We start from the raw sequence: 10,526 nt of genomic DNA, 5'->3' as shown, positions 1-10,526 counted from the left end.
TTTCTTTCTTTCTTTCTTTCTTTCTGTCTTTCTTTCTTTCTTTCTTTCTTTCTTTCTTTCTTTCTTTCTTTCTTTCTTTCTTTCTTTCTTTCTTTCTTTCTTTCTTTCCCCCCCTTTTTTTTAATAAAAATAAAAATCTTTTGGGATCCTTGTTTCATCTTTAGATACTTAAACAGGGCTTTGAAAATCTATCTTTCTAAATTTATTTGTAGTACCCCAAAATCTTCAGTTTCTCAACTGCATATTTCAGCAGCTTTTCATATTAGTCCAATCAAAAAAAAAAAAAAAAAAAGATGAGCACTGTTGAATGGTTCATGGTAAATGGCTCACTGCACAATTTATTGTAATACATAAAAACCTCTTCTGTGATATTTTGTTCCACTGGGAAAGATATTTAATAGTCAGAGTGGATCAGTAATTACCTACGCATCCTTCAATTCCACCATTTTAACAATAACATCTCTGTATACAAATAAATTTTGAGCTTAGCATTAACACAATTTGAATGTCTGCCTGTAACAATGATACCAATCTTGTTTATGGGTTCTTGTGAAGAACACAAGCATATGGATGCATATAATCACTGATGTCCAAGGAACCAATAGGGCTCATTTCATATTGTGTTATGTGCAAGTCAAAGAAAAATATTAATTTGAAGGATGAAATTTAGGGCCTGGTAACTTAAGAAACCACTGAATATTTAAACAATCAATATACACCCTTGCTAGTAGCACCATATAATTGTAATGACTTCTGTAACCCCAGAAGTGTCTCCTGAGAGGAGGTGGTACCTTAAATTTGATGACATACAGATTTCAAACCCAATAAGGGTATAAGGGAAAACTGATTCTCAGACCTGGGAACTGTATGTTCAGGGACCTATTTTAGCCATTTGAGTTTGCTAGAAAAAGAAATAGAAAGTTATGGAACCTAATGTTAGAAATCAAGAGAAAGCTTTAATTTTGTCTGCATAATAAATCAAAAAACTCCACAAAATTACTTATATTTACTAACAAAATAGACCAGCAACTATTGTTTTTATTCCAGAATTTTGCAGAATCTGACAATTAATCTGGAAAAGTGCTGTTACTATACCTATTCTGCACAAGGAATATATATTTCTCTGTAACAATGTAGGCTTCTGTTTGCTTGTATGTCATCCACCTTTAATTGGCCACCTAAATAATTCAAAATATTTACCTAAGCAGTTGCCAAAATATTTAATGATATATTCAGCATTTGTTCCCTGGGGAATTGTTCCAATCCTTGCTGCTGTCTTTCATTGCATATGTGTCGTTTGGGCATAGGAGGGAAATCTAGAATTAATAGTTCAGATCCATGACTTTAAGATCATTGAAATGCCTCAAAGGAAAGAGTATACAGTATGGTTTTTTTCTTTGTCTTGAGTAATGGGTTGTCATTTATTACAGTCTACTTATTCACATCTGAAAATCGTTACTTAGATGCCAGATGTCTCATCATTTTTTGCATTTGGCAGACACGGATCCTCAGCTGGCGAAAGCTATGGCAAAATCATTCAAGTAAATGAAAGACTGTCCCATTAATGTCCTCACTGAACATCGATGCATCCAACGGAGGTGGATGATGAGAATAAAGTGACAGTTACATCAGTACAGCTTAGCAGTAGGAACAAAGTGGATATCGCTCATTGTTTTGATTTCTCTTTAAAAGCTCTTTTTAGCATTAGAAAAATATAAATGTACTAAATGAGAAAGATCATAAAAGACTCTGAACCACAAAATTTTTCATGGTGTATACCATCTTATTCTTGAAGGCTACAGAACACATGGATGGGAGACTTTGATCCTATTAGCATTGCATGAGTGGAAATCAGCAAGAAAACAAAACCTCGAGTTATGCCAATGGGAAAGTCAGTTACATAAGTAATTGTCTACAAACACAGGAAAAATACCCTTTCTTTTACAAGGAACTAAGGTCATCCATGGCTAACTGGAAAACAAGGTTAGTCCTTTGCATCTACTGCCCCTAGATCTGCCTGTGGTGTTTTTGGTCCCATATTACCAAAGGACCATTAATAAATATAGCCTTGTTCTTCAAGCATACCCAGCTCCTGTCCATCAGAATATGGTGTATCTGTCTGGTGACATGGGCCACTCTGAGGGATCTAGTGTGGGTTCATGGCCTGACTCTTTGGAACACATCACAATTTTTTATTTTTTCTCCTATGCAGAAAATAACTCTCCAGCTGTGCACATCTGTCTAGAATGTTGTTACAGAACTTCTAGCAAGTTATTTCTGAAGTTATTTTAGATCCAGAGGAGATTTAATACAGCAGTACAGCAGACTTTATTCTCAGCTAACTGGAGTTCACAGTAGCTTTTGGCCTTGAGCCAGATTTTGTCAGGTGCAGAGCAAGCATCCCCAGACTCTAACTTAATTGTCCATCAGTGCATCAGCAGCCACCATAACCACCCTGAAGGTAGTGACTGAAACATCTTGAAGCTACAGAAACTACCTGTCTTTCACATCCCACATTTTAAAAGCTGTGGAGTGCATCCCAATTTCATAAACATAAATAGGTTAAAAATTAATCTGATTTGACTGTAAAATATTTTAAATAGTTTTTGCCAGTTTGCTTGTCTGGTGTCTACGCCACCAGTGAATAAAAGGATCCTCGCTCTCATGGATTTTAAAAGCCAAAAGTGAAGTGTTCTTGAGAGATGAGCAATGGCTTTGTGTGTGGATATCCTCCCATGGAAAAAGCTAAGAATTCCTAATTAAAAAGGGGAAATAGAAACTGACAAATATACCTGGACTGATAAGTATGAGGCCAAAGTTACACTCAATTTAATGAAACTACAAGATACACAACTCCTGGGTAGTTAACTGTGCTGGGTCTGTGATAAATTCATGGTCTGCAAAGTAGAAATATGATGAGAATTCTATTACAAAGTCTTTAAGAAGTATATATGTTATTATGTTTCTCAGAGCAATGCATTTGATTATAAGATATGTTTTATGTTCCATAACAGTGGCTTGTTAACTGGTTAAAACTTACTAAGCAGTTATAGTCTCCTCCTTCTCCCACCCAAAGTATTTTATTATTATTATTATTATTATTATTTTTGTGGGAAACCAAAACCAGCATCCAACTTCTTTTTCTCTAGGTTTCAACCCCAGAATTTCAGCAACTTTACTGTAAAAAGAGTTGTTTTCACATAGGCTAATATTACGTATTTTACTGTCAAGGAAATGACCTAAAACGTATATGTTCCTCCAAATTACATTTGAAGAGGTAAAACTGTACAAAGCTGATTAAGAAATGGCAAGCAGCCATTGAATGCTACTCACTTAATTTGAGTCTTACATCTGTTTTATTCTCATGAATTACCATTGACTTGGATTGAATTGCTCCTGATACAAACCAGAGTGTAGTAACCTCCTAATTCTGCATTTAATGAAGCCAGTGGTAGATGTTATTTCAATGGGTACAGCATCAGCCTCTGTTTGTGAAACAGGAAATCTGTGTGCCTGAAAGACCAGAACTGAGACGTGCAGCACATCTCAGGTACCAAATTTAAGATTGCTCTGAGCAGCTCTTGGAGGAGCGTGAAGGGCAAAGGCTATCCGAAGTCAGAGGCCTGCCTGCCCTTCTAGCTGTCATTCCACAAATGTTCTTCCACAGCATATAGCTGACTTAAACCATCTATACACTCCTGTCTTTGTCTTCCTTTGCTGGTTGTACTAATATAACCGTTTGGGATCTGTATGATAAATTACAGCATTAATTAAGCAGGGTTAAGAAGACTCTACGTTCTGTTGTACACCCAAAGCAGTTTCGCCAGAAAGCATGGGGTTGCACAGCAGCCCAAGCAGAGTCAAGTCAAGGCTCCTGCGCTCCTGCTCTCAACAAGATGTTTCAGGAAGGTGATGTAGTTGCTCTTACAGTTTTTTTGAATGGCTTGGATTCTCTTAATGCTCTTGCTGTCCCAAGAGAAGGGGCAGCACTGCAGCTGTGCAACTTTGCATCAGCTTTAAACTGGTGTAGAACCTAGTGCTGAGAAAAATACCCCTGGGGGCTGGTGTCCTGTGAAGAGACGCTAGAGAGTGCTTGGATATCTCTCTGCAAGGTGAAGTTCAGAGGGTGGTGATATTTTGGAGGCAAGCTGATGGAGCTGGCAGAGTCAGAGCAGTTTCCAGGCGGGTACTAGTTTTGAAAAAAAGACCTAAGTGTTCTGGGAGATGTGCTTGTATTTGGGAATTGTATACCAACCCATAGTTATGTTTGTAACTTTAATAGCCTGCATGACTTCTTGCTTTGTAGGAATGAGAATAAATCAATATAATTTATATTAATATCCTGATGGAGGGAAAATAAAGAGGTGAGATCAGGTTTCGACTGGCATCCTCCTCTGTTTAGTATCAGAGTTTTACAGGAACAAATGTGAACTATAAACATTTTTTTTTTTTTTTTTCTGCATAAAAAGTCTGCATGAACATGGTTTTAGGTAGAGGGTTTTTTATGAGTTGGAGCTTTTGGGAATTTCCTGGAACTCTACAGCTAATGAAGAGCAAATATTTAAGCTTGGTGTCTATGAATTGCTACTTGGAGGGGACTTGGAAATGATGCTGTGGGGCTGCTGGCCTTGCTTACATGCCGCCCTCCACCACCCCCTTCCTCAGCCCCGTGCATTGCTGTTTCTATTTGCAGAGACCTTTCTCTCTCAGCTTGTGCTGAAGGCATGATGAATCCAGCTGTGCTTGGTGCTAGGTGTGTGTGCAGATGTGTGCTTGTTACTTCCATCGTTTTGCTGTATTTGACCTCCTACGGAGCCTGGGTGACCTAGAAGAGGTTGTCTTCACCAGACCCCTGGGTACTTCTGCTCAGATGCCTGTGGAGACCCAGCTGCACGACAAGGCTGTGCAGCAGCCCTGGTTCCACTGCAGCCAAGCTTGGAGTATTTGGGCTTGCGGGGTGGGGAGCCCCAGGCCCCCGTCCTCAACACGGGAAATCAAAGTCCGAACCCTGTGCTCTTTAGGGCTGCCTCTTCCCCTCGGTGTGCAGAAGATGATGTCGAGGGATGGGCTGTCACAAAGCGCTGGGAACATACCAGCTTTTATGGTGAAGATAAGGGGGCTGGTTTTATTTTGCTTTGTTTCACCCCAGTGCCGAGCTTTATTACTGCTGCTCTTCCAGCGAGATCGGCGCGGCCACAGCTCCGTCCTGCCTGAGTGGCGCCCGGCGGATTTGGGGCAAAGCATCCCCGGCTCCCCCTCCCCGCGGATCCCCCTGGGGGGCCGGGCCTGCCCTCGGCTCGGCAGCAGCGCCGCAGCCCGGCTCCGAGGTCAGCGGCAGGGGGGCGGCAGCGGGGCTGGGGCCGGGGGCTGCGGGACCTCGTGGGGGTGCCCGGAGCCTGCAGGGGCTGTGGGGAACTCGCGTGGGGAGCCGGCGCCCGAGGCTCTCAGGTGATCGTGTGGGGAGCAGCTGTGCGTGAGTACGTCCCCCTCCTCCTCTTCCTCCTCCTCGTCCCCCTCCTCCTCCTCATCCCCCTCCTCTTCCTCCTCCTCCTCCAGGCTTATTTGAGCTTTGCAAAACCGCGAATGCCGGGCTCAAGCAGCCTGTGCTATTTGGCTTTTTGGAGGGACTTGTGATAAATGCTGATAAATACTTCGGGAGGGACCCCTGTCTGGGGACTGCTTACCGAGCGCAGCTCCGTGGTGCTCCCTCGTGCAGGTGTCGGGGGAGCTCCGCCAGCCCCGAGAGGCATCGCATCCACCGCACGTAGCGTGGAAGTGGAAGAATTTTAACCTAGCTGTTTCACGCTGTGTGTCTTCTCCAATCTTTGATTGCTTTGATTTCCATCCTGCCACACTGATGGCTTTGTGCCACCAGTCCCAGGATTCGGGGAGTTACAGGAAAATCTTATATTGATTTCAAGTAGTCTGCTATCCATTCAGCTTCTGCCAAAAGCCTGAACATGTTACTTCCTAGGCTCTCAAACCATTAGACAAAGAATACAAATCTGGAACTTACTCTCTAAAAATCCCATGATCTATAAAAATAATTGATAGCTGAGGGCTGAACTGCATGGATTGAATGCTCCTGAGGTTGGTAGGACGGCTGATTTAATATATTCATTTTGTAGTGGCTTTTGTGTTGAGTATTTTGTTTTCAAATGTACTGCTGCTTGTGGCAGCTTAGAAAATTGTTTGTCTGAGTCTCTGAGCATTTGTTAGCAAAGTTGAGCTTTGATTACTGAAAGTATGGGACATAGATTTGTTTGTCATTTGTGCAGCCCCTCATATACTGGTTATAGCTGGACCTGAAACAAAAAATGTTTCTACGATATGAAACAAATCTCAGCTGTGAATTTCCAACTTGCTTTTTGTGAACAGCAACTCTAAATTCAGTTCAGATGGCTTCCAATCAAAAGAAAGTTGAATACCAGGTAGCATAGTTTTATCCTCATACAGAAAGAGATTACTGGTTTTGATATTTGTCCGTGTGTCAGCTTCATTTTTTCACTGGTAGTGAGGAAATGAAAGACTCTTAAAGAAAGGCATAGTGTAGCACTGGGCGATGCAGACTTTGTGGGTACTAGTGGCTGTCTATCTGCTGTCTTTGCATTGGAGCAAGTGGTTGCAGCCCAGTTAACAAACAGAAGGATTCGGATAGGCACTTTACGCCAAGACTATTTAACAGTGATGCTGCTAAGGGGTTCTGAGCTGGTTTGATTACCATATCCTTTGGAAATTATTGTATACTGGAGGAATATGGCAAGTCCAATATTTTTGTTGACTAAGGCTGGTGTCACGGTGTTTGCATCAACAAGGCAAGATCTGTAGGGCAAAATACTATAGCAGAGTAATATATATTTTCAAACTATCTGCAAAAGCCCAGCAAAATGTGAGTGCTAGCAACTGTGCCTGCCATAATTGTTGCTACAACTTGTCATACAGGAAAGGGATAATGCTACTTTTTTGCAGCAATGTATTCTAACCTTTTTCTGCACAGAGAATCAAGATCTCTGTTGTGTAATAGGGAGAAATGAGGCAGCTGTGCAGAACTGCTTTGAGCATTTGGGCAGACTTTCCCAGAGCTCTGGAAAAGGTTTGCAGGCTGGGAGTCCTTTCCAAGGGACCAAACCCAATGTTAAGTTTTCCCCCTTTGTCTCACCATCCTCCTGTTCCCCAGAAGTGAGGAAATACCTGGGAGGAGATATACCCAGATGGGATTAATTTTGCTGAAAACATATTACAGGGTTTAATGTAGGTCTGCAGCAGATTCCCTGTAGCACCCTGTAGTGTCTCCCCATGACACCAGGCCAAGAATCACTGAAGTCTCAAGAGCCTCTAAGCTCCAGAAACTGAGAAAAACCTTGAGGCAGCTTTCCAAACATCCCAAAAGACCTCAGGACTAACAAAAATATTGTGAGACATAAGAACTGTTCCCTTGAGTCACACGCAGTTAGACTGCTTACTCCTTACTTCAGAGCAAATGCCTCTAAGCCTGATGCCATGAAGGAGATCCGAGAGCTCTCTTAGAGCTGCCCCTGAGGAAGCACATGGAAGGAGAGTTCTTTACACTGTTTTCCAGAGACTTGATGTGAGTTCTGTAGTGTCAAGATACTACAGCCAATAAAAGTTTGAACAAAGCAAAGAGAGGAAGAAGGCAGGAAGGATATGTGATCTTCATATGTAGCTTTAAAACATGAAAAGGTGTCATTGGGAAAAAAGAAAATCAAGATATGCCAGAGGAGAATCAGAGACAGCTAAAAGAAACAGTTGAGGACAATGACAGGTACAAAAATGATGCAGTTAGATGAAAGGATTGTACCTGTCCCATTAATAATATGGATGAGGTAAATGAGAGAAAACAGAAATCCTTAATTATTTAAAGAAGGAACTTTGAATTTAGAAGAAAATTGAATATCTTAAGCCTTTGTTGTGAACAAAAGTCTTTTAAAAGGATGGTGGAATAAAGGTGTGAGAGCAGCTGTGACTCAGCTGCCGATAAGGAAGGATATGTCCTCACTACAGACAGATGTAAAAGTGTGAATGAAGGAAGTCTTTTCTAAGAAAAGAGCTTTAGGCTCCAAAGAAATGAAGAAAAATCACACGGATAAAGCAGATGTTCTCTGGAGAAAACAGTAGGGCAGGAAAGGATGGTTTTAAACAAAGTCTTTGTTGGGGTTGAACCAGTGAGTGTTTGTTATAAGTTTTCAGGGTTGATTTAGAGAGACATCATTATGGACAGTGGCCTTAGCACATTGTAACTGTCTGAAAACAGCTTGCAGATTAATGTAGAGAACAAAAAGGCTAGTGTAGGTGTTGCTAGAAGCCAGGTAATGGCAGTGCATGGGTGGCTCCTCACTTTTTGGGAGTAAACCCACATCTTTTCCTCTGTGGAATAAGATGCATAAAGTGATTGTGGTGCTGATATGGAGCCAGATGTGACCCTAGACTGCAATGGGAGCAACATGGAGAACTTGATTATTTCACTGTGCAATTCAATAATGTATTGGTAGTATTTGTGATTCCGGTCTCCACATCCCCCAAACCACATAACAGAAACAAAAAGGTACAGTAAAGATAAAAAGCCTAGAAAGAATTGACTACCAGAAGAAGAAACTTGCTTGTAGCTCCACTGCCAACCCTTTCCCCATTTCTCAGTACTTTATATTTACCATTACTTTCTGTGGCCAAAATGCCAGAATTATGAAGCTTCTAGAGGCAATTATAACTTGCAGACAGATTGGCTGGTTTTAGGCTCTGGAGCACTGATCTGGGCTTGTTTTATAATTAATTTGTACTTCTTGCAAATACCTTCAAATGATGCCTTCTGTGAGTCTACAGAGACTGTATGAGATCCCTGTTGAGAGTTGTTAGGTTTTCTTGTGGTGCTTCCCATCTCCTACACTTCAGGAGCTTCCCAAGCCCTGGCAGAGCAGCTGTATGCAGAGGCAGCTTGGCCTTTAGTGCATGCATAGTCAGTAAATGGGGTGATTTGGATGTTGGCACGTCCCTTTCATTACATTTGGGTAAAGAGCAGAAGACACCGCTGACTGCAGAGTGGGGTCTCATCTCACCAATACTATTGGCATGGAGAAACCGTTGAGACATGATGAAAATGGAAGGGGAAAAGCAGCCTGCAACCGACAGGGCCAGTGAGTTAGAAAGGGATAAAATAGTAATAATAATAATAATAATAATAATAAAGGTTTTTAATGCCTCACTGTTCAAAAAAAAACAAAACAAACAAACAAAAAAAAACAGATTTTGGTGGGGCTGTGGGCAAATGTTCCTGCTCTAAGAGCTCTACACAGTGTTTATCAGCAGCGTTAACTGCTGAGAGAGATGGCAATTTGATCAATTCATGAGGTATTTGCATTTATAACCCACTGTGTCTTTTAATGATCTCTTTTAAACATGTATGAGGGGAAAAAAAGGTTTTACTCAGAGTGGAAAATCCATAAAACTGCCCATTTCCAAAGCTGCCAGTGACTGCAGAGAGATGCCAGTTTTTATAAATAGACTTAAAAGGAAACAAGAAAATCTTTAGAATTTGTGCCTGATTAAGGAGCAGTGCTTGTGTAACAAGGATTTTATACTGCATGAAGAGACTGAATAGGTTTAGTGTGAAAATTTTAAAGTGAAAAGAACAACTGAATGCAAGTGACTAACTCTAAAACTAAACGTTTGCACCTGCAGAGATGGCAGCTCCAGCTCACTGATATATTCAGGAGTTCTGTGTATTCCTTTTGATGTTTTTTGGATGGATATTACCAAGAAGTCACAGCATGCCCAGCATTTCGACTTCACTTTTGTTAGTGGTTCAGATCAAGAAGAGTATGACTACGTACTTCAAAAACTTACCTGGTATTTGTGAAGTAATTGGTAAAAACGCATTCTTTCCACCATGTTCTGTGGTGGTTTTCAAAAACATCCTGAAAGGGTTTCCACTGTGCAATGAAGCTCTTCTTTCTGTGTGGTTGTGCATGCCCTCATGGAGAGGGACCTAGGAAAATTCATTTTGTTTCCCATGATGGAAAAAAAATATTTCAAATTCCTTATTCAAAAGAGAGAAAAGGTGGGAATATATGACAAAATGTACAGAAACACTTTAACCATTATTTTATTGAGGACAGGCTGACTTCATGGGGAAAAGATGTGGAAGCAGTGAAGTTACAGGTGGGTTATAGAAATGCAAATGATTGTTGGAAACTTAATTCTGTAACTTGTGGTGAGTCCACAGCTGACTGATATCAGGTTTGTGTGTCTGTGCTCCCAGAAAGCTCCTTGCTGAGCTCAGGACCCTGTATGTTGTTCTGGCTGCTTGAGGGGTCCAGACTTAAGAGGAGGGAGGCAGAATTCAAAGCTTTTTCCACATGGGCTGCAGAGGTCATGGGCACAGCTTTGAGAAGTCTGACTGAAGGAAGGAGTCCAGAGTGCAGAATAATGTGGGGTTTGGGGTTGAAAGAAAATAGAGCCATTGCTGTTACTTTGTTGGTCACATCCGTGGGGATCTGACATCCACCTGCCGT

General features: G+C 41.4%; 1 protein-coding gene across 1 annotated transcript in view; it reads left to right on the top strand.

The window, feature by feature from the left end:
* The first annotated feature begins 5,357 nt into the window (after positions 1-5,357).
* LOC118162574 (opsin-5-like) overlaps positions 5,358-10,526 on the top strand; it is a 41,933-nt gene continuing 36,764 nt past the window's right edge. Inside the window, exon 1 of the mRNA XM_035318806.1 lies at positions 5,358-5,473. The gene's annotated coding sequence lies outside the window, so the exon portion shown is untranslated. The remainder of the gene's footprint in view (positions 5,474-10,526) is intronic.

This window comes from Oxyura jamaicensis, chromosome 2 (genome assembly GCF_011077185.1).
Source record: "Oxyura jamaicensis isolate SHBP4307 breed ruddy duck chromosome 2, BPBGC_Ojam_1.0, whole genome shotgun sequence".
Lineage (NCBI taxonomy): Eukaryota > Metazoa > Chordata > Aves > Anseriformes > Anatidae > Oxyura > Oxyura jamaicensis.
The sequence above is the reverse complement of the archived record's forward strand: the minus strand, read 5'-3'. Positions and strand labels throughout refer to the sequence as shown.